General features: G+C 44.3%; 1 protein-coding gene across 3 annotated transcripts in view; it reads left to right on the forward strand.

The window, feature by feature from the left end:
* Positions 1-23,146, forward strand: part of SEMA6A (semaphorin 6A) — a 125,263-nt gene that overhangs the window by 7,685 nt on the left and 94,432 nt on the right. The window lies entirely within an intron of this gene.

A 23,146-nucleotide genomic window follows, 5' to 3' on the forward strand; every position in this document is an offset into this window, starting at 1 on the left:
TGGCTTCAGGAGGCTATGGCTGGGACTTCTGCCAGAGGGCTTTCGTAGTGGCCATCCATACACTTGCTGGGTCACTCTTCCCTGGCCAAGCCTGAAATCAGTTTGCGAGAGCAGTGAGTCTCCCCGCAGAAGCAAAACACTACCTTCCGCACCAAATGTAGCAAGTAGTTAGTTGGCTGACCCGAAGAGAGCTAGTATTTACTGACTGGTACACTGCCCTATTACCTGACATCGGACTCAAATGATAGTCATACAAGTTCTTATCAGTGAGAAGAATCTCACTCCTAAAAGGCACAGCAGAAGGGGCAATAAATTGGTATGATCACCACATTGCCCTGATGGACTCCTCCTTGCACCCAGGGGGAACAAGACTCCCTCCCTGGCCTAGAATTACAGCTATTTTCAACCGGGAGGAAAAAAAAAAAATTGCCTCTTAAACTTTGTAAGTGGAAAAAGGATGTCAAGAGAGTGAAATAAATCAGCAATTAACATGCCCCAAAGGCTGAAGGGCCAGGTCTTCCTAGCAGCAAGTGTGCTGACTAAGGCTCTGAAAATATTGTTAGACGGGTATTTGCACGGACGGCCCGTGGACCTGAGGCTTTCACTGAACACGACTCGGCACTTTCTAGTGGTTTCCAACTAACCTATAACTGCCATCTGTGGAAAATTTAATTCAAAGAATCCATGCCAATTAAAAAAATTGAGAAGATCTCTAAAGCAGATGCTCTTTCACCCCTATCTCGTCCCTTCGGCCTTCCTACGTGTTTAAAACCAAGCCTTTGCCATGATTTGATTGGAAGCGTTTCTAGAACACAACAGGATCTGTCACTGAACACAGTGAAAACATGCCGCCGGAAAACCAACATTTTAGGAACTGGGAAGAAATGAAGAATATATTAATTACGGATGGATGTTAGATAAGAGTTTTATAGACAAGCTTTCTGTGATGGGCCCATTCTTCTTTCCTTTTTCCTATTCCTGAAGCTTTCTTTAAGAAGAGTATTCAATCTTTTCATTAATATTGCAGCGACTCCAGTGCTTCCCCACCCCACCCCCCAGACTCCTACTGTCCTTGAGCGAGGAAACTGAGAGAATACTGATTGAGCTGGTGAATGGAAACGTTCCTTTCCTGAAAATGGAATGCTTTATGAAAAACTGCATTCCACACACATACACACACACACACACACACAAAACCCCACTCAAACAATCCAACAACTGTCTCTCCTCCTTTTTACCCCGGAGAACCACAGGACTCCATTCACATATTTTGGTGTTTGAATGCATTTGTTCTTAAGCCTCAAATACCCAGGTGGAAAACCAGTCTAGTAAGCCTTTCATTATTCCAAAAACGTGAGCATCCGAGTTACTAAGAACATTCTCATCTCTGCATGGCGAGCGATAAATAGAAACCGAATTGTTTATAGCTCTCTAAACTGGAGTCCATGCAGCAGAATGGCAGTTGGGTGGATTTTTACAAGGAGAATACTTGTAAGTGGTTTGCAAGATGGATTCCGTGCTAATTCTTCTCGCATCATGAATGATGGCCCTAGCTAGACACTGTCGCTGGGATCTTCATCTATTAATCATGGAGGCTGCTTTCTTATTCGGTTGCCATAGTTTCAGTGCCTCAGACAGTGTTGGGGTGTCTTGGGAAAGGTTTGAGATAGACTGGGGCTTGCAAGCCTTGCAGTTATTTTGGTGGTGGTGGTGCTCTGAAAGAACCGAAAAACCACCTCTCGTGTAATTCAGGGTTGTATTAAAAGAGGCAACTTCTGAGTGTCTCTCTGGACCTTGTTATGTGCACATCCAGCTGGTATTTACTCTAGGATTTGCCTCTTGCTCAGTCCTGCTGGTAAAAAAAAAAAAAAAAATTACCGTCCAGGGACTGATGTCACTTTCATCTTTCAACAAGAAAGCCAAAGGGTGCAAGTTCTTCATTACGGCTCTTCACCAGCGTGGAGGTAAATGAGGGCATTCACGGCTTGGCTCAAAATTTCAGGTTCATAATTCGGCTTCGGCTCTGCAGATGGCTAAATAAATAGGATGACCTCAGGAGGGCTGTACGTTGTGCTCTGGTATGGCCATGGAAACATTCTGTGCTTTACCCCAGGTTTAACCCCTGTTATTTTTTAAGGTTGGCACACATTGCTAAGGAGCTAGACTATTTCACCACATTTGGCGACAGCGGCCCAGAGGGCTACTGCTTTGTTAGCTCTTGGGTACGTGAGCGTTTCTTTCCTTTCTGTAATCCTCATCCTTGGCTGTTTTGAGTTAGGTCTGCGACTTCGGGGATGATCAGGAAGAGCTGTCCAGTTGTGTATATGTTGGGCGACCGAGTCAAGGAAAGACGGAGCGGGGGGGGGCGTAAGTTGCTGCAAGAAGGAGATAGACACACTCAGTGACTTATGTGCTTCGTGGGGGATGTAGAACACAGCTTTCCTTTGTTAGGGACATTTGGCCTTGTGTAACAGATACTGGTGCCCTTCTTAATGCTTTAGTTCCCATTTCTCGAGTGGACTTTCAAGGACTCCTACCAGCCTAAGCCAAGCCATTTCATTCCTTTGTAGATTAAAACATAAAATAAAACCACCTCACACTTGAAGCAAACAGCACTGAATTCTGAATTCAGGACATGCGAGGCATCAGATACAAACCCCGGGCAGATTCACAGGAAGAAAACCTTGAATTCATTATAAATGGGTCTCATCTAGAAAATTAGTCACTTTTTTTTCTTTACTAGAAAATGACTGGTTTTTATTGCAGGGTGAGCTTCAAAGCAGCCGTTTTAAATTTCCCCAGATCCAGCCTGCCAAAATTTTTTGCATAAGATCAACAAGCATTTTTAATGCACGTGCCTATTATATTGACCCCTCCCCTGCGCAACCGCACTGAATGATTGATTTTAGAGGCCAATAATTTCAAGTAAATTAAAAGGATAACATGGCCTTAATTGCTCCTGGCTTCACCAGGCTTCTGGGCACCGGAATTCCTTGAGGAGAAACACTTTTAAGTGTCACAGCAGTTTCTGATCATGTGGTCTGGTTTAGCCATAGGCTGCAATTACCCGTGCCCCCCCCCCCCAAGCCTTTCTCCCCCTCCCCCTTCCCATATCTCTGGGAAGCAAAGAAAACATGCATTTGTAAATTCAATATGATGGACCTCTGATTATTCGGCAGGGTAAGAAATAGGTCTTGCTCCTTTTACAGTATCCTCCTACATGAGTTGTTTTTGGTTTTGGGGGTTTTTCTAAAAGGCCTAGTGATGGGGAGGACATATTTCAGATCAGAAGCTTTTTTTTCATTGGCGAGCGATAAATAGAAACCGAATTGGAAGAAGAGTTTGGGTGAATCCAATCGGCTGTCCTCTTGGCAATAACAAGCTTGTGATTACTCTTTGGTGTCCAGGCAGACACAGTACTGTACACGTAGCCTATAGAAAAGTAAGCAGTGCTTTTGTATGAATGTCAGTCAGATACAATGTGGACTTTAATTAACCTTAATTAATGATTTCTGATTACAGATTTTTCTTTAGTGCCTCCAGGACGCCAATGCCTTGGAGGCTGTATTTTGGTGGAACATTTCCAGACAGCAGTGACTTGAACATGCTTCCGTTATCTTTGCCGTGCAAACCATACTAGGTTCTTCTGTGAAAAATGTGATTCTGTATCATATGCAAAATGGTCATGCAAAGGAAGAAGTATCACTTGAGGGACAACTGAAATTTATAAGTGAGACAGAGCACTTCTAATCTTTGGGGGAACCACTTTTCATTTTAAAGGAATTTCCTTATCAAAACTGATAGTTACTGGCTCCTAGGGGGACCCGGGGCCCTTTCTCCCCAAGATTGAATGGGACTTTGAGTTCTTTCAAATGAAAGAACTGGGGGCCGTGGGCCAAGTGGGATTTCCTTCGCCCCAAAGTACCTGTTACCACGTGCTGAACATAATGACCAGGGAATACTGTAAGCACGGGAGAGAAACAGGTCTTACTTTTGGTTAAAAGTACTTTTTCCTGTGTAATGAGTTCTACAACAGATATCAAGAAGCTGAATTACCGTGTTAATGTGCTACTTATGTTCAACTTTTAACGAGAGGGTCTAATAAAAGTTAGATACCATATATTAATTAGATATATTGTAAACTTCTTATTAATTAAATTTCTGTGTGAAAAATCATTCTGTAGCTTATATGAAATTCTAATAGCATATAGCCCATCTACTTTACCATAATTTGTGCTTATGAATTATAAATGCTTAATTTTTCAGCTAAGCTTACCAATCTATAAGCATCATAATGAGATATTACCTAAGTTAAATTGATCTGTCATATTTGCTGTACTGTGTTCTAGGGTAGTGATTATCTAAGATAATTTTCAAGATGGCTGTCCTGTTACATGCAACCATGTTGTATGCAACGTGGTTTACTTTTAGTGGAAATAAAATCAACCCAAGATCCCATGCTTGCCCAGCCAAGGGGGATGCTGATGGTATCAAAAGTAGAAAGAACAGAGTAGTTTCCTGTGTAGCCAAGAAAAAAAGGTAACAAACATCCATTGGAGACTTTTCTCTTTAAAGGGATGTACAGAGTACAGGGAAAGGTTTTCTATTCAAAAGTCAACTTTTATCTACAAGGTGTTTCCTCTCATTTGTGGCAAAGGGAAGTTCACCATGTTGAATATGCTGATTAATTAATTCTCGTGGGATATCTTGGAGGGTGGAGCTTTTGTTCCCATATTTTGTCATGTCCACAACATAAGACCTGTTAATATTGCCCAAACACATCCGCTCCTGAGAATGAAAAGGACAACATAATTGCCTTTGCTGTTAGAAAACAGCCATAGCCAGCTCCCCAGCAGCTCCTACAACTGCCAGGTGTGCAAGAGAAGGCTTTGAAATGTTGTGAATAGCTTGACATTATCACAGTGTCATTGAAATGCAAATTCTTCTGAGCGGAACTTGAAAAGGTTTTAAATGTAGGACTAGGACAATATGGGTTCTTGCTTGCTGTCGACCATACCTAGCGGTAACTCAGAGTGCTTCTTCTATTAAAAGGAATCGTAACTCATTTGCATATTTCGTTGTTTCTCACTGCCTGTGTTTCAAGTGAAGACACACCCTCCCCGATGGCATCTTTTGGGGGAGAGGAGGGGCTGGCTTCCCGCAAGGAGGTGCAAACACAGGACTGTTCTGCCTAGGAAGGCTATGGCATTCCGAAATCAGGCTAGCTGATAACCATCAACATCCACAGTAAATAACAGTGTTATTATGAGTAATAAAGACCTTATTTATAAGGATATTTTTCAAGGTGCTTTTATAAACATTGCCTCACTGGGTATCATTACAACTGGGGTTAGGCAGGGCAGGGATTGTGATGCCCAATTGAAAGATGAGATAGCCGAGGTTCAAAGAATCAAATAATTTGCCTGGGTATGCCTCCAGTGAGGGAAGGGCTTGGGACAGGGTTGCCAACCTTCTGAACCCGAGTTCTGTGCTCCTGCATGTCACTGTACTGTTTCCTCAGTACTTAAACAATTCTGAAAAACGATTACAGCCTCCCAAGCACGCACGCTGTCACATTCTGCCTATTACACAGGTTGAACAGTGACAGACAACAAGTTCAGAAGTGGTTTTCCGAGGGGCGCCTGGGTGACTCAGTCGGTTAAGCATCTGCCTTCGGCTTAGGTCATGATCCCAGGGTCCTGGGATCGAGCCCCGCATCGGGCTCCCTGCTCCACGGGAAGCCTGCTTCTCCCTTGCCCTCTGCTTGCCGCTCCCCCTGCTTGTTCTCTCTCTCAAATAAAAAATAATAATAATTTAAAAAAAAAAGAAGTAGCTTTGTCACTGTCTTAGGGGCTGGAGGGTCCTGTAAAAGATCAACTGAAAAATGCAGGATCTTTGAGGATGTTTTTGATGGGGATTCTGGTCCTATTTTATAGAAGGGACACAAATAAACAGCGACATCAAGGTGCAAACTCTGACCCTGGAGCAGAGCAGATCCGGGGGGGCAGAAGGTTGAACCGGGTATTCTGGCGGGAATATCCTCCTGGGGCTCGTAACTTGTACCTAATAAAGCAGGCACACATTCCTAGCAAGGAGTAAATAGACCGTCGTGGTCAACGAGGGTGGATCTTCCCTCCGACAAAGGTCATTTTATTCTCTGGTCCCTGCTACCAAGTCCAGTGGAAGCAGCAGGAGTACAGGTAGCGCTTAGTCCGGCAAGTTCCGGATCTGCAGAGACCCCGTGGTGACCTAGTTCAGAATGCACTGATGATACAGGCCAGATCCTGGGCCCACATTCTAGCAAGAAAGGTAGATATGTGGAAAATCACTTTGGTGTAAGGTCTGACGGTTCTCCATCCCTAAAGCAGAGTGTGTTTGCTAAGCTGAGGTCCTTAGCTAAGGATGCTAAGAAGGACAGGCAGGAGAGCTCCACGCAGCCGAGAGGTGAGGTGGGACTTTGCGAAGGAGGAGGCATCTGAGTTGTGTAAAGGAGACTTGAGGAGGTGGGAGTGGAGGGGAGGAAGAGCCATGGGTCTAAGGGAAGAGCAGGAGCGAAGGCCCAAGGCAGGGAAATGGAGAAGTTGGTGCCCGAGCAGCAGGGGGGTCCTCCTGGCCACTGGGGATGTGGCATGGAAGCCTGAGGACGGGGGAGATTGAGAGCTCCCTGCGGAGGGCTCTCCCCGGCTCAAGAGGGGGACCCCGAGCTGCAGGTGGTTGAAGCTTTTCAGCAAGAAGATGACATCATCAGATGTGTGTTTTAGAAATATAAATCTGCTAGCACTGGGAGTAGAAAAAAGGAACCAGATTCGGAGTGTGTTGGCAAGATACAGCCTCCAGGACGTAAGGACCAGTTGGCCGTGGGGGGTAAGGAAGGAGAAGGAGGAAAAATGGCTCCACGCTGTCCTATCGGGGGGACCGAGAGGACAGTGGGGGCCAGTGGAACTCAGGTTTATAGACAAGAGTTCACATTTCACATACCCTGTATTTAAATGACACATAATAGGCCAGACACCAAAGCCTAGCCCTACTGTGCTCACACCCAGCTCTGTAAAGGGAGTGCTAAAGATGTTGAAATTCAGAGCGTTTCAACTGTCACATTTGGTCTCGGCAGCTGGGGCCACTTTCTCCCACGTTAGGAAGGTTAATACCATAATAGGAGGTGGATAATCTGAGGAAAACTGAAGCACCATCCAGCGCATCTATAAAAACGGGTTACACAAGCGCAGGAGCGGTGAGTGCTGATGGTGCGCGCATGTGAGATCAGATACCAAGCCATCCGCTCCCTGTCCCTTTCATTCTGAACAATTTTACTTCATACAAGTGTTTGAGCTCTGGAATTAGACATACATGGGCTGGTCCCTTCCTCCCCACCCCACTCCGTGCGGGGCATATGGTATATGTGTTTGCCTGGTGCAACTGAAATGTTACAGATGATGTAATTCACAAAACACAAATAACACCTAAATTGTGTTGTTTATTTAATAACACAGTGTTCGCAGACAGCGAGGCCTTATCTGCTAAAATTGGACACTGCTTATGTAGTGGAAGAAAAAAATGTGTTTAATAAGATTTCACTTAGGAAGAAATAAATCTTCATTACATCAGTGATTGAGGTGTCATGGGTTTTGGTTTCAACCTTTAGACAAGGGTCAATATAGCATAGCTGTCCAGCAGAACCCCCCAATGTCTTTAAGGGTTGAAAATAACTAATACTAACGCTATGAAAAAGAATCCTAAAAAAATGGAGATTCTATATTTACCCTTCACATCACATTCTTCTTTCAGGGGTTTCTAAATACAACTTGTAATGGGAAAGTTTTCTTCTATATTTTAAGAAGAGGTTGAGTAACAGAAGTGAAACGAAACAGGATGAGTCTCATCAGGCAGCTCTAACAAACTAAGTGAGTTTCTAGAAAGGAGACAAGTTTCATAAATTTGCTTTCAGGTCTTATTTTTAAAGTCCAGTTTAAATGAAACATTAAGGAGTCATTCCATTATGCGGGGACCCCGTAGATGAGTTGGTGTCAGAATGCTGAGAGACCGAACCATAGATTATTTACCTATTGGCATTTGCCCAATTATTGTTTTGGTATCCGATTACTTGTTTCCAACTTGTAGGCTGCCCTCTAGTGTTACTTAATCTCAACACAACCACTTTTGTTTAGCTCCCATGAAAGGTGAAAACACATACACAGAATCCCACCGGCTAGTCAGCAATAAACCCGACCCCCCTAGACACCGTCTCTAAATACAGCATCAAGAGGCTTATGATGCCTGGTTTGAAACATCGTGAACAAATCTGAAGGTGCCCATCACCAAAGCTCTTGATGGCACACAGGACTCTAGTGTCCGGAGAAATACACGCCCTGATGACATGCGCCCTGAAGTCGAACTCCCGAATACAAAGTCAAACACTGCACAAGAAGTGTTAGGACGTTACCGATTTCACTTATATGTTCTGTGTGTGTGTGTGTGTGTGTGTGTGTGTGTGTGTGTGTGTGCAGATACAACGTTGGCATTCTCAGCGGGCTCAGAAGGGAACGTGACGAGGTTCCAAATACATCCAGCTCATAGCAGCGGAATGACTGACAGGAATTCAATAAAAATGGTTACTGATGACCACGAGGGTCTCCCTACGGTTTTGAGACTTCCATCAGGAAGAACAAGACCACAGAAGTGCTAGACACACAGAGAGTGAAGCTGAGGGTCAACATTCCACTTGGGAGGCAACTTCTTTTCTTCTAAAGGGCTGACACGAAAGTATGAGCTCTGGGGGCGCCTGGGTGGCTCAGTCTGCCTTCGGCTCAGGTCATGACCCCAGGGTCCCGGGATGGAGCCCCGCATTGGGCTCCCTGCTCCATGGGGAGCCTGCTTCTCCCTCTGCGCCTCTCTGTCTGTCTCTTATGAATAAATAAATAAAATCTTAAAAAAAAAAATGAGCTATGGAGTTTCCTATTCTACTGGCTGAGATGGTGGGGAAGTTACTTAAGCTCTCTGCCTCGTTTTCCTCATCTGTAAAATGGGAATACTAACAGCACCTACCTTATAAAGCGATTCTCATGACTAAATGTGACCATAGGTACCAGCATGATGTCTGGTACATAATAAGTGCTCAATAAAAATTAGCTATTATAATTTGACAAGTCCTCTTACTAGAATTGACTAAATTCAGTGTTTTACGTCACCAGCAGGGTATGGTTCTTGGCATATAAATTACAACTGAAAAGACAAGATGATGACAAGATGATAGCATCCAGAAGGGTCCTTCTGCCTGCTTCTGTCTCTGTCTCTCTGGTCTTTTATATGTCAGGGCATGATTCAAAATAACTGACTGAATCATCACTCATTATTTTATTTAGGAAATATTTCTAAGCATTTTATTTAGGAAATATTTCTAAGCATACCTACTATGTGCATCAAGCTGTATTACATATTGGATCCTATTGGATATTTCTAAAATATTAAATAAAGCGTTAGGCTAGGTGACTAGGTTTTGCTCCATTTTATTCTGCCTTTATGGGGCCTAGTGCTCAGGTAGGAGACTGAGTTTATCAGGCTTATGCCTATTGCCCCAATCTACAACTTTCTTGTGTTCTGGAAATAGAGGACATAGAAACTCCCAGGGAATAATACCTCGGATTTTATCAGTGAGTTTTCTGTAGCAATATTTCAATTGTAGTTAATGTTGTATTTAGAATCAAGAAATTCAGGAATCTTCACTAACAAAGAGGCCGCAAAGATCTCTGTTAATTTAATATCTGACTCAAAACCAATGTGTAAATAGGAAAACGTTATTTTCTACAATACAACTTTAAGTGATTAAGTGGCATTAGCCACTTATACCAATAAACTGAAAACATCACAGTGATTCACTGGCTTTAAACCCTTATTTTCCAGAAAACCTAATAGTTGAACCACAAAACAGCAAAGTGGGTGGACTGCAAAGTAAATCCCTAGTCCAACCCAGCCTTCACCCCTACTTCCCTGCAGTGATCACAGAAGAAAAGAGGCAGAAAAGAAGCTGGGTGATCACAGAAGGAAAACAAGGGCCAAACTGCTCATTAGCTCTCAAGTAAACAGGAGTTAATTCTGGCTTTATCCATCCAGAGTATTTACTGCAATAGGCAAAGCCTAATACACAAAAATCAGGAAGCTGCTGGTCAGGAGTTAGGGAATGTGCTAACAAGTCAGAGCTTGGAGACTGGGTACATCCAGAGATGGAGAATAGGAACTGGGGCCCCGCCTCCCTGGTGGCCAGGAGGATTGTGTTCATTTGGTATCCATCCAAACCCAGGACTATCTAACAGCTGTTTCGTGTTTCTTGTGAAATGGACTTGGGCCCTGGCCAGATGCGAGTGGACAGATGTTCCCAACACAAAACCTTCACCAAAATAGGCGCTAATTGGCACCCTCCTAATGATCGGAACAAATAAGGCAGGAGTGGGCTGGATGTGCACATGATCACCTCAACACCCAAGCCTGCCTCTCCCACTTAGGGGGAAGGCTTGGTGGGAAACGGCTTTCTCCACACTCGGGGATTTCGGGTTCCCCGGGCTCCTGGACATAAAACCTCCAAAAGGAATATCTCGTTTGTTTTGTGTCTGTGTATGCTCGTAGGTACGTGCTTAACAAATGAAACTTCTCGAGAAGGTGGCCAAATCAGGGGTAATTTGCCTTTCGCCCACCTTTCCTTTCGAGGCAAGTCTTAAAATGCAGAATTTTCTCCACGAATTTGGTTTTGATGCGGTAATTCGTGGACACATAGAAATAATTTTCTACGTAGAATATAATTACATGTTACCTTCATGTGAACCTCAAACAGAATGTACTTCATCTCAGAACTGTGATTGTAATCATAATAAGTGCAATGTAATTTTGGCCAAAGATTTTGGTTAAAATGGAGTTTTGAAAAATCTAAATTAGTTTAAAGGGAGGATTTCAGGGGCAGACTGGTTTGACAATGCCCCATTCATAATCAGGTGGACTTGCTCCCACATGCACAGGCTATAATTTACTGTCTTTGATTTCAACAGTTCAACTGTCTTTTGAGAGCCTGGAGCACTTTTTGAGTAGGAATTACTCTCCTCTCTTTTTCCCTCTTTTTGCAAGGTGGGAGCAAACTTTTAACTCCTGGCTCATTACTGACAGAATCTGTTACCCAGCTAGAGACTGACAAAAAAATTTTTTTCTAAGGCGGGATGTAGTTTTATCACAGGTGGTTGAGAACATTTTACGGATGCCGCTCTTCACTATTTGCTTTCCATGGACTCCAATCATACATGGATTAGGACACAGAACAGAGACCCTCCCAAGCTCTAGAGCCCCCACTCACACTCATTAACGCCTCCTTGGCCCCACACCTTTCCAGAGATAAAGATCGAATGAAGACCCATCGCCCACCCAGATCTTTCTGAAACATAACCTCCACTACACTAAGCCAGCGAAAGAGGCCGGACACATTTGACTCGTCATTTCTGTAGTTATCTCTCCCCCAGAATGATTGGCTTGGCTGAAGCATGTTGAGTGCCCGAGAAAATCACACTGCGGTCTTCACCTCGGTTGAAAGTCTCCGGGCGTTTTTCCCCCCTGACATCTTACTCTCAGGATGTCTCTGGACTTGTAGTAACACCTCCTCCTCCTTCCCATTCTCTAGCGTGGCCCCTGCCCACTTGGATGAAAGGCAGCTCCCACTAAAGGAGCTAGGATATGCCCAGCAACCAGTGCTGGGTCCTATGGAGTCCATTGTTTGCTCTCAGCACTGGGGAGCCAAATCTCATTCTATAGCACAGTGTGTTCTAGGAATTGCACTTCATCAGTACAACAGACCCTCTCTAATGCTTTCCTATTTTCCCCATTGGCCGCTGTCCCCAGCAGCACCACACAGCCCCACTGCAGGCAATTAGAATTCACTCCTCCCCGAGGCTCTGCTCTCCCCCATTTGCAAGGGACCACAAGGCATCAGTGGCCATATTCGATGGACCCTAATGACACCAAGCGTGATCAGCCAAAGCAGTCAACGTGAGGGCGTGCGGCAACACTTAGGAAGTAAGTTTCTGTTGGGTTGGTAAAACTGCCCCATTATTAACACTTCTGTAAGTAAGTGTAAGTAACTGTCCCCCACTCATGTCAGAAGGTTTTGAGAACAAAGCTGATCTGTGCTGCAGGCTGAGAGGCTGATGTGGGCAAACCCTTTTGCTGGGAGATAGGATGCAGCCTCATGCCCTGCCTAAGACGGAGGCCCTCTCTCACCTTCCACCTTTTGGGGACCTTATCCAACTTGCTCCCTGGCCTCGTGCAGCTATGCCGAGACACGGGGATGAGCATCATCCCAACGGGCCCAACCTTGGAGGATTTCGTTTTGTCCCAAACCATCCACTGACCTGGAGGGTGACTTAATAATGGGTGCAAGACATTTCAGGGCTTTTTCAGAGGCATCACCCCATTTCATCCTTCCAAGGAAAAAGAGAAGAAACATTTTCCCTTCTGAATAAAAAGACGGTCGAGGTAAAGTTATGTGTTCTCATCCTTTTGCCCAACTATCGCAAACTAAAACATGTTGAAAAGGTCGGTTGGCTACAAAATCCTTTTTAAAAAAAGAAATGTGAACATCAGAGGCAGCCTTAGGCCTGGAATAGTTATTTTACACATTGTGGGAAATTTTAAAGAAATAGGGAACAAAGGCCATGGCTCCCTTTGCCAGTGCTCTCTCCAGGTTAATCAGTAATTCTGCCACTGGTGTCCATGACCGGGGCTGGGGTGGGGGGGGGATGGGATGTCTACACTTCTTGTTGTCACCATTCTTCGGGTCGATGTAAATGACTGAGTCCAGATCTGTAGACAGGATCCTGTGACAGACTCTCAGGAGGGTCCTTGTGGCGAACATCAGGCAGGTATTTTTTCTGAAAGCCCTACCCTAGCTGTCAGAAAGCTGATGGCCCCTGACACTTGAACGTGTCAGCCCACACATTCCAATTCCTTCATGGGATTATTGATGATGTTGTTGTAGGAGGTCTGCGTTTAATTGCAAACAAGAAGCTGGGAGAGCAAGCTTGTTATGATTACATCCTCTGAGGTATCTATTATATCTGAATTCAATAATCAAGTCAAAACGTAGGGGTGAGAGGGAAGGGAGCTATCTATGTGCTCCCTTCTTGCAAGAGAAGAGGGGAGAGGGGTGGCCAGTTCACGGTCACCTACAAAGACACAGGAGCCTGGGTCCAAATCCCAAAATTCACCACTCACCAGGTGCATGACCTCAGGCAAACCACTTAACCTCCCTGTGCCTCAGTTTCCTCCTCTGTAAAATGTCCTAGTAATAGTGTCTGCCGCAGGGTCGCCGTGAGGATAAAGGAGTCAATGTGTGTAAACTGCTTTAAGGGACTGTTATATAGTAAATGCTAGATAAGTATTTCCTATTTTTACTCTTTTCCCCCAAAATCTGTTCATGTAAGCATGCTGATGAGGCATAAGCTGCAAAAAGAATGTATGTGTGTGTGTATGTGTGTATACGTACGCACCAGAAAATACCAAGCAGAACTGATTCTACACTTGAACTGTAACACGGGCAGACTTGGCTTCTGTTGCATACCTGACCAGTTTTGACATCGTCTCTACACCCAAAGCCCCTGCTCTGTCACTCCCCTCCTCCACATCCCCCGTCAGGGTCTTCTGCCCATGTTTTCGTTGGTCATGGCCTATATCTCATCTAAGTGAGGCTTTATGAATTCCATAAGGCCCCTCCCCTCTCAGGTTCCCAAGAACAGAGACTATATCCAATCATTTTTGCGTTCAGAGTTACTTGTTGAATGTGCTAATGGATGCTAATATTTAAAAACAGAGCTACCCCAAGACCTCTCTTGACAGTGCTGAATTCCCATCCTGAAGGGTAAGAATTGTAGGCATGAAGCTATTTGGGAAACGGGGTTGCCAGAGGCCTACCTGGTCAGAATCTCCAGGGCTGAGGCCTAGGAATCTGCCAGAGTCAAATATCCTTGAGGTGATTGTAATGGTCAGTCAGTCTTGGGAGCCTCTGATTTAATGCGTCATTCTGAGAATGACGTTCCTCGTGTGTGAGATGATTAGACAGCCCATCTTTGGTCCCAGGGTTTTGGTGCAGACCAAATGATGTCATACGTTTTTATACCGTGTAAAGCCCCGGGTGAACCTAAGGAGCTGTTCTTACTGTTAGATGCAGAGCACCTGGGTGCTGTGGAAGGTCTGCAGGGCACAGAGGTGTCTCCTGGGCACGTGCTCACAGGTCACTGGAGAATATCTCTCCTTCCACATCGTCTCTGCTTTTGCTGGGATTCAGGAAAGCCAGTTAAAGGCAAGGTTTCAAGCCCACGGATCCTGACATGGGGTTCTCTGTACCATTAGATATTATTAACGTTAGCACTTTTAGAGTATTATCTCACAGACCTGGTTTCAAGTTCACGAACTAAAAGGTGGGGTAATGGTTTCAGATAACCTTGGCCAGGATCCGTCTCTCAGTAATCTCTCCTTTCTTAAAATAATCCAGACATGCTGACCATGTGAAACTTGTGACCAACCTTCAGTAGGTACGTTTATTTCACTTTGAAAATACAACTGAGGCTCAGAAGTCGCCACAGAAATAAATATCAATGATCCGAGATAATTGAGGCATAGTTATAACATTTATATTTTAAAATGACAGTGGCTTCAAATGCCTCTAGACTGATAAATTCTTCAACCACCAACCCCTTTCCATTCAGATCCTAAAGAAATGCAGTTCCTTATTTCCTGTTTGTAAGAGGTTAGGATCCGTCATTGAGGAAACACGATCCTAGGACGCCCATGAGCGGTGACGCCAGTCACGACCAACTGAACGGAGAATGTGCTGTCACCACCCCCAAAGGTAGCACCGGCCTTCAGCAGCGCGGAGTCTGTGACCGTGCATCCACATTGGTTGAGCGCTCTGGTGATTGTACGGGTACTATTATATGCTCCGGAAATTTATAATTTATACGCAATACGAGTGACGCGAGGGAAAACGCTTGTGAATTTTGCATGAAAGATGTACTGCATTCCTGTTGTTACTGGAAAAGTACTCTCGTGCCACGTTCTGTTAACAATAATTAGATACATACACCTCATTAGAAGAGGAGAGTGTTGGGCGCCTGGGTGGCTCAGTTGGTTAAGCGACTGCCTTCGGCTCAGGTCATGATCCTGGAGTCCCGGGATCGAGTCCCGCATTGGGCTCCCTGCTCAGTGGAGAGTCTGCTTCTCCCTCTGACCCTCCTCCCTCTCATGCTCTCTGTCTCTCATTCTCTCTCTTGCAAATAAATAAAATCTTAAAAAAAAAAATTTAAAAAAAAAAAAGAAGAGGAGAGTGTCATTTCTCACTTATTATAAATAAAATCATTTTTATCTCCTGTATCTCATATCTCCAGTTCCAACTCTGTTTCCATTTTGTTTCTCTGGTCAGTGTTGGCAGAGGTGCAGAGAAAAGTAGCTTCTCTAACCCTCCAGTCAGAGGGCGGGCAACAGCAGGGCACCGTGGGTTCCAGCAGGGGCCATCCCCAGGCTGGTCCCCCATCCTTTCCCTGCTTCTAAATGACATGAGGGTTTCATGGAAGTTTACGCTTCTCCAGAGGATACACTTAATCATCAAGATCCTTCTGCTTCTTATCTCTCCTTCAGGCTTTAGCTGAATTGTGCTCCAGTATCTGTGATCTCCATATGCTATGGGATGGTAACAAACAGAATTTATCCATTAAGGCGAACTCCTCAGTCTCCGAGAGAGATTTTTCTTTCTTGATTCAGTCTTCAAATGGTACAGGGTTATAAAGCAACCTCTTAGACAGTCCTTGGCTATATTAAGGGGATTTAGTATGTGCTTTCTCCTCCCTAATTTTCAGAGACATCTAAGAGGTGATAAATCGTGTCCATTTTGTTGTTTGTTTATAATGATTTTTAATTTTAGTTGATCCACTGAGAGCCTGAAAAGCGCTTATTTGGTCTTCCCATCAGCTAGCCCCAAGAACCTTTAAATTGGGGGTTCAGAATATTGTATCTACAAGATCACAGTTTAGTTACTGTACACTTCTTTCTAGAAGTAAAAGTTGTAGGCAGAGAAGACTGGGCCTGTCCAATAAACTCCTTTAGCTTCCAAGGCAGCATTCATCTGAGAAGAGAGTTTAAGACTATTTTGGACAATTTGGACAAAACTGTTTTTCATTATCCATTGTGGCTTATGGAGTGGGACTGGGCAGGGCAGGGCTGTTTTCAGGTGAATCGAAGCTGTAGAGCCTAAGAGAATAAAGTTGTCTTATATCCTCTGTTGACTTGGTATAATCTGTGGGCAGGCCCACTCATTCCCTGGCCTCAATTTCCCACTGTAAAGGGGATTCTGGGAAACAGATCTTAAAACCCTCCAGCTGGAGAAGCTCTATCAACGACAAATGTATTATTTAAGCCCAACAACAGTGTCTGTATGGTACATACCATTATATTTATAGACTACAGATTGAAAAGAGCTTTGAATGTAATACAGATATGGGGAGGCGTGTTTTAGAACTCTTGACCGTCGAAAACCCAGAGATGTGTTAGGAGCCCATGGTGACCCTGCAAAGCCCACTGCAAAGTTGTCTGTATAGAATGACACCCACGGTTCCTGTCCTACACAGCAGTAGCTTGAAACCTTCCTCCATACCCCACCCCAAAGCCGGTTTTCTGCTCCAGTGTGACAAGAAATGTGATATTCAGTGAAACGCACCATGAGCCTTGAGAACCATTGTTGAGCCGACGTGGACGTGGCAGCTAAATGGACGGTATCAGGAGTGTGCCAGTCCTCCCTGGAAGCAAGAGTTAAGGTCCATAAATCAAGCCTCAAGTACGGCAAAGAAAGAAAGAAAAGAAAGCTATCAACGAGGGTGAAGGCGTTCTAGCCGGGCCCTCGCTGTGCTGGAAAGCCCAGCTGTTGTTGATGCCCATAGAGCTCTGGAACCAACTCAAGACCCATCAACCCAAAACTAGACAACTAAGTTCCAAGGCTGCCAGCCATTCCGGTCTGCGAGGGCAAATGTAAGTGGTAGGGTAGACGGTCCTACACCATAACTGTGATGGTCACGGGCCAGAGTCTCCCCGCACCAGGGCATGGAGAGGGAGAAGGTACAGTGCTTCTGCTGATGGCATTCATCTGTAGCCCCAAAAGACATTTTAGCTCCTCTCAGAGAGTAGCTTACATACTGCAAGGTTCTTGGGATAATATACCTTAATTAACAGTGCTAATCATGTTCCCTCCTTATTTGCAGAATGCTTTACGCTCATGGGTGTTGACTCAAGGGATTATTCAGCTTCTTTTATTAAGTATCAGATGTATAGCAGTTTACATCATTGGATCCTCTCCTCTGGTTTAGATCCAAAGACATTATTAGCCAGTCTTAATGCTTGCTTCTTAGTAATACTGTTATGAAATAAAAGCTTCTGTTGTAGAAGCTTCCTTAATAGACAAAAACAAAGGCCTTTTCTTAATCAGTACATGAATAGTAACCAGATAGTTAAGGAATGAGAAAAAAAGATGGTAAGTGCTTTGACACACGGGCCTTTTCACCTACAGAATATATACAAACCACTAACTTCTGATAACACGCACCCCGTATCTGCTGACACTTTAGGAGTTAATTCTTAGGAGTTGCTTTCGTATGTTTGAATACTGAAAAATAAACAAATACAAATGTCGGGTGAATACATTTAGAGGGTTTAGTATATGCCTTGGCTAGGAATCCAATTAGGATGACCTGGAAGACAGCATGAAAGCAAATATTTCTACAGAAGAGAATTTGAGGTTTTTCAGCAGCATCGGGGCTGTGGCCCTTCGGGACACTGGGTATATGGGCCTGGTATTACCTACCATCTCTTTGATGCCACAAGAATAAAAAGGAGAGATTTTTTTTTTAAGCCAACAGATTTTTTAAAATCCTTTAAAAATCTTTCTAGAGTAGCAGGAAAAACTGATGCAAAAGCAAAGAGCAAACAGGATGACTTAATGGAAATCAGGCAACAAGTCTAGGGGAAAAAATAGGTTTGGAACTGAAAATAAATTGAATATATAACACCTTTCCATTCTGTTCCCTTTTTCTTTTTGTTTTTCATGGCAATCTATATTTATGGAAAAGTCAGTTGATTGCTTATCAGGCTGAAGCTTGTGTTTGCTCAGACTAGTGATAATGAGCAATAAAAAGAGGTGGGAATGGCTAAAGTGTGAGGAGTTGGGATTCAGGGAGAATGGGTGGGTGGGCTCAGGACAGCTTTTTGGATCTGAAAGCTGAGTTTTGAAAGCACTGTCCTTCTCCCTTATGCTGCTGTGTTAACTGGAGGGGGGGATGTGAGGATAACGGTCTGTGTGAGGAGTCTGGGGACTCCCCAGGCAATCCAGAAAGTTGGCTGGCTCCGAGGAAGAGCTCCCAGTCACTATCTAGTTACAGTCAACCCAAAACTAGACAACTAAGTTCCAAGGCTGCCAGCCATTCCAGTCTGCTGTGGTCCAGTTGACGAGTGATCTGAAGCCCTGCTTGCTCACCAACCAGCAGCAGCCCCACCTGAGAGCTTATCAGAATGCAGATGCTCAGGCCCCTCACCAGACAGACTAAAGGAGAGTCTGCATTTCAACAAGGTGGTTGGTGCACACGTCCGTGTGTGAGAAGCACCGGTCAAAAGGACTCCTAGACATGAGCTATGAGAACATAGTGGAGGGTAGGGTACAAAAACGGGGCTGTCTTAGAAAATCGAGCAGACTCTCAAGGTAGCTAGCTAACCACGGTTTGTAGAGGTGTGAGCATGTCCGTTGGCAGTTTAGCTTTCGTAAAGCCAGCAGAATGTCTCAGGGAAGTGGTTACTTGGACCTTGACAGGTGCCTCTTGAGTCCCAGGAGTCCAAAGTTTGCCCAATGGCCCTGAGGCCACGTAGGCAAATGGAGCTGAGGTAAGAGAGCTGGGTGATAAGAGGAGTGACACTGATCTCAACGGCCTTGAAGATTATGGGTCTCATCAGGTTCCAGAGCTTTGACTCCAGTCAACCAAGGCTCTGCCCATGGTTTCCAGCACATACTTATTATTGAAATGACTTACCATTTTATTAAAGCTTCTTGCTTCCAAAATGCTTTATGGCCTTTATAAACAATCTTAATCATCATGACAGCCTCACGAGATAACTCAGTTCAGTACTGTATTTCCCTGGTTCTAAAAGGCAAGCGATGGTTTCTGCCATCACCCCCGCCGTCTGCACGGACAAGGGAACTGGATGGGGCCGTGAAGATGGCAGCATGACAAGACGCCTCTCTGCAGAGCACACTGTCGCCCCATCTGAACGGCATCCTCAGGCATACATGGAGAGACTAGACTGGCCTTTGTCTTTACTTTCCGACCCCGGGCTGTCATTTTCCAGGGCAACCAAGTCCATTAGGGAGTATGTGAATAAGCCTCACACGTAGTTTCCTAGAACAGTGGAGGGTGAGGCTGCAGATAAACCCTCTGCCACTTTACCTTTCATGCCAAAGACGAAAAGCAATAAATACCAAGCTAGAGAAACATTGACCAGAAACGGTGATATCACAGTAATTACAAATCTGTTTTTGTCCTTGTAACTTACTGATAAAATGATCTCAATCCTGTTTGGCAGGCAGAACCCATCCCAACCTGAGAGTCAACTGGGTGGGGGGAGGCCTCCTCTGAGAAATACACAAGGAAACTGCACACTGCATCTGGGCCCTGGATTGTGCCCAGCCCTGGGCATGGGAAAGAGGATAAGGAGATTCCTCAGTGATCCCAGAAAGCAACTTTGATAAGGAAGGGCTACCCACAGACCAGCAGTTAGAAGGAATACCTTCAAGAGTAATAAACCAGAAGTGTAAATATGTTACTAAAAGAAAGCCTTGAGTCTATTCCAGCTCTTCTGGTAGCCAAGTTATTTCTTAGAAATATTAGGGACCAAAGGGAGTTCTTTTTTTCCTATCTGGACAAGGTGCATTTAATCTGAATGAGAAATGAAGCAGAGAATACTGACTGCCATATAATCAAAGCCCCTCCAGATATATTTTTAAGAGCTGCCCCAAAGATTAAAGCACTAAATGGAGAAGTAAAGGAGAAGAGAGAGTCTACAAAATCCACCACAAAAGTGAAAGGGCCTACTTGGCCATGAATTCAACCACACTGGAGACTTGATTAGGAGCCCTGAAGCTTGACCACGTTATCTAAAGGCATTTGCTTGCCTTATCCTACTGTCCTATTTACTCTTCTTCTTCTTCCAGCACAGACTCTGGTCAGCACATGGGGGTGGTAGTTCTGCTACCTAATCTGGGTTAAACAGCCCTGGAAGGTCAGGAAGGTAGTCAAAGATCTAATGGTTATCACATGTTGGTCCGTCTTGACCACCTGTTGATTGGTCTTGACCACTCTGAATTTAAAATGGACATTCTTGGCCTTAGTTAAAAGCGTAACGAGTCTAGATGCTACGGATAAGGGTTTTTATATGAGCCGCTACTCTGTACAGCCTGTTTTGTCTCAAGGGTAATGAGAAATATTCCAGGAAGAAAAAAGTATTTTTGGCAGGAATTAGACCAAGAGGAAAACAAGAGGTGGAGACCCATCTACAGTTTGGAAGACTACCCCAGAAATGGTGAGAGCAGAGGGGCTCCAGGTAGAGAACCTCTCCTTTTGCTCACATGCTATGTGGAAGGGAGCAGGGGAAGGGGGTTTTGATTGAACCCAGGGGTCCTAAGAGTTTTCCAAAAACGTTATCAACAACTTAGTTGTAAAATAGGAAGATAGCACTTCTCTGACCTAAAGAAATTCACTTACAGGCCTAGCAGGGAAAGGGATCATCATCCCATAGTAGTTAAAAGATGAGACTGACATCATCTGGAAAGAGAAAAGCTAGTATTTTTTGAGCTTAGCAGGGTAAAAACCTTCAACTTTATGATATGCTGCTTGGGCTTTGTGATATTCAAACAGATGTACATGCACAGAATTTCAGTGCTCAGAATGAAAAATGATGCTCTCTCCAAAATAACACAAATATCAGGGCAAGGGTTCAAGCGGTGCTGAAGCATCAGCCTCTGGGAGTAAAGGAAGTGGGTGCCAGTCTAGGGAACTGAAGACGGAGAGTGTAGGAAGTAGATCTGAATTTCCAGAAGAGAGCGGACAGCCCTCACTTCCTCGCACCTCTCACTGATCTGCCAGGGACACGTCCTGTTTCTCCAAGCCCGACACAGGAACCAGCTGTATTCAGGGTTTAAAGTGATGAAAACCCCCACCAGTTTGGCCCTGACCTACTGGTACATGCACATGGGCAGACTTCAGCTTCAAAGAAAACCAAATTCTTTTGGAATCCTAGTGTGTGCTAGTGGCCCTTTTTCAAATTTTGCGTGTGTGTTTGTTTGTTTACTTAGTTTCTTCGAACAGCAGATGGACCCATTTTGTTTTTAAATTCCCTGAAGTCTAAGGTAAATGAGAGGGGAGAAAACCAGTGTTTTCTGAACCCCATTAATGAAAGATAAACGGGCGGTTAGGCCTTTAAAAAGGCTATCAAAAATGCTAGCTGTATATAAAGATGTTGGGGGGGGTTGTCTCCTGGGAAGAAATAAAATGCAACAGAACAAGAAGAGGAAAAGGCAAAAGCTGAGTGTCCTTTAGAAGACACTCTACTTCCAAAGAAGGAGCCAGGTTCTTGTCTTCTGTAAACACCAGAATGTGGGGCAGTTACAGTGGCATGGTTCTTGAACTTTACATGATTTGGTGAGGGATGTAAGAAATGATGATCTTAAACTCCCTTTCCAAATGAATGGGCAACTCTCAATGCATTTACCAAGATAGGACATGTGCTTAGCTCCACATGAGACTGCTTAACTGGATAAATAAAGCATCTTAAAGAACTCAAAAAGTTTTCTTCTGCCCTAGATACCCATTCATGTGTAAGATGTTACCAAGTTCACTCTAACTATTAATTAGCGTTTGAACTTGTAATGACAATAACTCGGGCTCGGTACTGACAGAATGAACTTGTGTGGGTGGCCTCCGAGCATAGGAACAGGCACAGTAATTAACCCTTTATTGACTCATGTTAGTCTGGGATTGTTGCCTTTTAAAAATACTGCTTTCAAATGTCCTTGGATGCTAGTTATCATTTTAAAAATAAAATAATGGTTTAGATGACCCTACCTCTCTCCTCCCTGGCACACAATAGACATAATAGGACTTCCAAAAAAAAAAAAAAAGCGGACCCAACAAGTTTAGGTGAAAAGACCGGGTGGGGCTCATTTGAATTCTGATTTTAAATATTTAAAATGCACCAGACACAGGGATCATCGCTAATCAGCATTTTGTGTAGCCCGGCCAGCTTGTGATTCAACTGTTTTTGTGTTCACCCTCCAACGCCCACCACCCCTCACTGCTGATCCATACGAATGCTATCAAGCCTTTGCAGCTTGAGCAGGACATGGTCCAGATCTGACTCCTTTATTTTGCCCCAGTTAGTATCAAGTGGGACCGAACACTCTCCACTGTAAGTCATTTACATTGCCATCTTTACTATTATCATGATTGTGAATTTCACTGTCTTGGGATGGACTGAGAGCTCTGACATCAGTTCAATGTTGCTAATGGAAAATATTACTTACACAAGACTTTTTCCTGTCTGCATTCAGCCATGCAGAAATATACTGTCACCTAAGTGCCAAAAGATGCTGATCTCAAGTAGAAGTTGTTGGCTGGTATTGGTGCCAGTCAGATGAGAATAAACTGCCAAGGAAAACATGAGTGAAAAATGATGATCTGGGCCAAGTTGTTGTTTCTCTCTCTCTCTCTCTCTCTCTCTCTCTCTCTCCCATTCTTGAAACTAGGTATGTAACACAGGCCTACACACCACCTCGGTCTCAGTGAAATATGCCTGATTACAAGCAAACAGGGAATGTTGGGGCAACACTTCAGTGCGGCTTCCTGCCCCACCCCCTCATCCTGCCATGTCATGGTTCTGACAGAGACCAAGGTGGCATTTCAGGGTATGACAAGGGGACAGCCCCTCCCTGCAGAAATGACTAGAATAAGCAACAATAGCCAGAAATCAGAGGATCTTTGTGAACAGCTGAAGCAGGAGTTTGTCCAGGGATAGACAATTTATCCAGTGGTCTCCA

This window comes from Phoca vitulina, unplaced genomic scaffold (genome assembly GCF_004348235.1).
Source record: "Phoca vitulina isolate PV1807 unplaced genomic scaffold, GSC_HSeal_1.0 scaffold32, whole genome shotgun sequence".
Classification (NCBI taxonomy): Eukaryota; Metazoa; Chordata; class Mammalia; order Carnivora; family Phocidae; genus Phoca; species Phoca vitulina.